This window comes from Chiloscyllium plagiosum, unplaced genomic scaffold, assembly GCF_037043375.1.
Source record: "Chiloscyllium plagiosum isolate Xiang-an unplaced genomic scaffold, Cpla_swu_hap1 HiC_scaffold_38, whole genome shotgun sequence".
Taxonomy (NCBI): domain Eukaryota; kingdom Metazoa; phylum Chordata; class Chondrichthyes; order Orectolobiformes; family Hemiscylliidae; genus Chiloscyllium; species Chiloscyllium plagiosum.
In genome coordinates this window covers 66721574-66726996 of record NW_028270176.1, presented here as the reverse complement: position 1 = coordinate 66726996, position 5423 = coordinate 66721574, and the positions used below count along the sequence as shown (strand labels likewise).

General features: G+C 44.7%; 1 non-coding gene across 1 annotated transcript; it reads right to left on the bottom strand.

The window, feature by feature from the left end:
* Positions 1–432: 432 nt before the first annotated feature.
* On the bottom strand, positions 433–514 carry trnas-uga (transfer RNA serine (anticodon UGA)). Its single transcript has one exon. It is a non-coding gene; the product is annotated as a tRNA-Ser (tRNA).
* Between the last annotated feature and the right edge of the window lie 4909 nt (positions 515–5423).

The window sequence follows — 5423 nt, the reverse complement described above, 5'->3', positions numbered from 1 at the left end:
AGGAACCTGAATCAGTCGAGTTCCTTTCCACACATGGAATTGCTTTTTTCTAATTCATTGACTGCAGATATAATAGATTATTGGCCTTCAGAGTCAGCTGTAAATTAGATTGAACTTTCTCAGCTTGACTTTGAACTGATCCTGAAAAAGATGTCATCACCTGCAGGTAAATGTATTGCATTGCTTCTTGTTTTGCTGAATTCCACCCCCCGAACATCCAAATTTCATGATAGTTCGACAAATGTGTTGACACTGATTCGTGTTGGAAGTTGGTGGCTTTTTGTGTCTCGACACATAATTTATTCAATTAGATGACTGGGTCAGTCTTGAAATTACTTCGGATTCTTCACAGTTGAAAATTTACTTTCGATTGAATGCAAAGCTCAAGCTCCACGAAATTCAAATTCTGCAAATGAATTATAAAAGATTCTACGCTGTGAACAGGATTCGAACCTGCGCAGGGAGACCCCATTGGATTTCAAGTCCAACGCCTTAACCTCTCGGCCATCACAGCTGCGGCAAGCCTGTTAATTTTCATAGTAAAATAACTGAATTCATTTGTTGGAAGAACAAATTGTCAAGACCCAAAGATTTCGCCAAATCCTTTGCAGATGCCCAGACGAACGGTACCTTCGCAGATTGACAGGCTTTCACCGCAAACTAGATTCTGACACAGCTGAAGATATGGGAATGATTCTTCGTAGAATTATAGAGTCACGGATGTACACCACACGAAGAGAGAATCATTGTCTCACTGCGTCCGATCGATTTTGACTCAATTGCTCATCATCTGGTGCCAAATTAGATATGCTGTTGTGTTTTAATATTCATCGAAATATGGTATTAGAAATATTGATGCTAAGACCATAAACACGAGCTACATTCGTAAAAACAATATCGGAATTAGAAAGAATGCAGAACCAATTTACATGAATGGATCCAGCAACTAATCCGTAAGTTCTGACATCAGGTAATGAATTTGTGAGCGCAAAAGGGGAAGATTAACCAAAGATTTGGAACTTGAAATCGTCTTGACAGAATTATTTGCAAAGTTTTTGCGGTTGTTCTAGAGTCATCAAGTCCTTGAACAATACAACACGGAAAGTGGTCCTTCTTTCCAACTTGACCATGGTGGACAGTTATCCTAAATTAATAGGTCCCATTTGCCAACATTTGGCCCACATCCCTCAAAACCTCGTTACTCTATATCCATCCAGATGCCATTAAATGTTACAGTTGTACCAGTCTACAACAATTTCTCTGGCAGCTCATTCTGGACACGACTGAAAAAGTTGCCCCTGACGTCCCTTTTAAATCCTTACCCTCTAAATGTAAACCGATGTTTTCTAAATTTTGACTTCCTCACCAGCCGGAAAACACCGTGACGAGTCAACCTATCCATGTCCCTCATGATCTAATAAATAGCAACGATTTGACTTTATCATACTTGTCAGGAGGGAGATGTGTGGAGATTATTTGTCGAAGGTTTGAAGTAGAAAGTCTGATGTACAGATGTTTAGAAATGCATCTTGGAGAAGTTTTTAATAAGTCATTGCAGTCTAGTAGCCGTTGTAGAAGTCTGTTGTGAAAGCTGCAGAAGGATTTCAGGGCACGAGAACGAAGCATTATTTCCAATGTATGGTGGCTCAGTTCGAGCGCACTTGGACGACAGTATGAGGAATTACAATCCTCAATTTAGGGAAGATACTAATGCCATATGAGGAATACCACGAATGGTGTTTCGTCTTGATATCATGGATGAACGTTAGTCCTCTGAATTTTAATTGGGCAAATCCGGCCTTTTTTAACAGTTTCAAAACAAGAGAGGTAATCTCATTGAGAGTTGCAAAATATTTGAAGAGATAAACAGGGTGGTGCAATTAAATTTTGTTCCCTCATTGGTGAATCTAGAAGCAGGAGAGGAGAATTTTAAAATGAAGCATTGTGATTTATGACCAGGATGAGAACTATTGATTTTTGTCTTAGCCTTGAGAAGTCTCACTAATCAGCGCTACAGTGAGCCTTGGATATTTGGTCTTTGAATGCATCCCTATCAGCCTGACCGGCCGACACTTACTGCATCACTATAAACCTGACCCCTCACACTTACCGCCTTAATATCAGCGTGAACACCTCAAACTTACTACATCACTATCCATCTGGCGCCCTCACATTTACTGCGCCACTTTCACTTCGAGACCATCATTTTGACTGCGTCACTATCAGCCTGACTGCCAAGCACTTACTTTGTCACTATCAGTCACACCCTTACACTTCCTATGTTACTATCACCCTGACTCCTTACACTTACTGTGTCACTATCAGCCTGACTCCATCACACTTATTATGTAAGTATCAGACTGACGCCTCACACTTACGGTGTCACTACAACACTGCCTCCTCAAACTAACTATGTCACTATCATCTTGACCCTCTCACATTTACTGCCTCACAATCACACTGACCACCTCACACCTTCTGCTTCACTATGAGCTTCAACACTCACACGTACAGCATCACTACCAGCCTGACTCACTCACACTTATCACCTGACAAGCAGAATTACTCTCTCAAATTTATTTCATCATTATTAGGCTGAGGCACTCACACTGACAGCGTCACTAACAGCCTGACACCCTCATGCTTACTGCGTTGGTATCTCCCTGATCCCCTCAGAATTACTGCGTCACAATCACTCTGACCCCCTCATACTTGATGCGTCACTATACTTCTGGCACCCTCATACTTCCTGCATCACTCACACCCTGACACATGCGCACCTACTGCATCCCTATCAGCCAAACCCCACTTACTCACGGCGTCACTCTCTCTCTAACCTGCTCACACTTCATGCGTCACCATCACCTTGATACCCTCTCACTTAGTGCATCAATATCAGCCTGACCCCCTCACGCTGACTGCATCACTCCCAGCCTGATCCCTTCAAATGTACTGTGTCACTATCAGACTGACCCACTCATACTTACAGCATCACTATCACCTTGAGCCCCCAAACTTAGTGCGTCCAGATCACCCTGAACCTTTCACTCTTCTTGCGTCACCTTCAGTCAGACTCTGCACACTATCACTCTAACCTCCTCATACTTGCTGCATCACTATAACTCTATCCCACTCACACCGTGTGTGTGTCACTATCACCCTGACAACTCATACTCACTGCACCACTATTATCCTGACTCCATCACAATTAATATATCATTATCAGCCTGACCCCTTACACTTACTGTGTCACTATCAACCTGTCCCCTCACATTTCCTGTGTCACTTTCAATCTGACACCCTCAATGTGTCTGTGTCACTTTCACCCTGAACACGTCACAATTACTGCATGGGTGTCTACCTGAAACCTCGCACATGTTGTGACACTATCATCCTGAGCGGCTCACACTTACTGCGTCACTAGCACACCAACACTCTCACCTTCACTGCATCACTATTAGCCTGACCCGCTCACACGTTTTGCGTCACTACTACCCTGACCTCCTCACAATTGCTGTGTCGCTATCAGCCTGAGCCCCTCACTATCACGCTGACCAAGCTCACAATTACAGCATCACTATCAAACTCACCACCTCACACTTCCTCTGTCATTATCACCCTGACCCTCTCACACGTAATGCGTCACTGTCACACTGAGACACTCACATTCTCTGCGTCGTTATCAGCCAGACCCGCCGGCACACAGCGTCACTATCAACCTAGCCCCTCACAATTGCATGCCTCAATATCAACGTGAACCCCTCACACTTACTGCGTCACTGTCCATCTGCCTTCCTCACACTTACTGCACCAGTTCCACCTTGACATCCTCATTTTTACTGCGTCACTATCAGCCTGACAGCCCCACAAATATTGCGTCACTATCAGTTACGCCCTCGCAATTCCTATGTTAATATCACCCTCACTCCTAAAACCTACTGCGTCACTATCAGCCTGCCTCCATCACACTTTTTGCGTCAGTATCAGACTGACGCCTCACGTTTACCATGTTACTAAAACTCTGCACCATCACACTGACTGCGTCACTATCACTCTGAACCACTCACACTTTTTGTATCAGTTTCAGTCTGACGCCTTGCACTTACTGTGTAACTAAAACTCTCTCCCCTCACACTGACTGTGTCACTATCAGCTTGACCCCTTCACACTTAGTGCGTCAATATCAGTCTGACCCCTCAGACTTACTGCGTCACTCTCACTCTGATCCTCTCTCATTTACTGCGTCACTTTCACCCTGACCTCCTCACATTTACTGCGTCACTATCACCTTGACCCACTCACACAGTCTTTGCCATTTTCACCTTGTCGGCCTTATTTTTACTGCGTCACCATCAGCCTAACCACCACACACTTATTGCGTCACTTTCAGTCACGCCCTCACACTTCCCATGTTACTATCACCCTGAATCCTTACTCTTATTGTGTCACTATCTGTCTGACTCCTCACACTTACTGTATCACTATCAGCCTGACTCAATCACATTTATTGTGTCAGTATCAGACTGACGCCTCACACTTATCTTGTCACTAAAACACTGCCCCGTCACATTGACTGTGTCACTATCAGCCTGACCCCCTCACACTTACTGCTTCACTATCGCAATGCCCCTCTCTCACTTACGACGTCATTTACACCCTGACACCCCACACTTGCTGTGGCACTATCACACTGAGGGCCTTACACTTACACTTACTACTTTACTATCACACTGGTATCTCACACCCACTGTGTCACTATCATCCTGAGCCGCTTACACCTATTGCGTCACTATCATTTTGACCCCAACTGCGTCAGTCTGATACTGACACAATAAATGTGATGGAGTCAGGCTGATAGTGACACAGTAAGTGTGAGGGGTCAGACTGCATCAATATCAGCCTGACCATCTCACACATACTGCGCCACTTCCAGGCTGACTCCCTCACATATACTGCGTCACTATAAGACTTACCCACTCATGCTTACTGCGTCACTATCACCCTGACTCGCCACTCTTGCTGCATCAAGATCATTGTGCCCCCATACACTTACAGCGTAACTATCATCCTGACAATGTCATACATACTTCGTCAAGATCAGACTGATCCCCTTAAACTTCATGCGTCAGTATCAGCTTCAACACTCACATTTACTGCGTCACTTCTAGCACTACCCCTGCACTCTTACTGCAACCTTATCCACCTTACCCCGTCGCATTTACTTCATCACTATCAGCCTGAGACACTCACACTTACAGCTTTACGACAGCCTGGCCCTGTGAGTGCATTTACATCACTGTCACCCTGACCCCTTGCCCATACTGCGTCACTATAAGCCTGGCCCCTCAAATGTTCTGCGTCACTATCACACTGACATCTCACACTCACTGCGTCACTGTCACCCTGACCCCATCACACTTGCC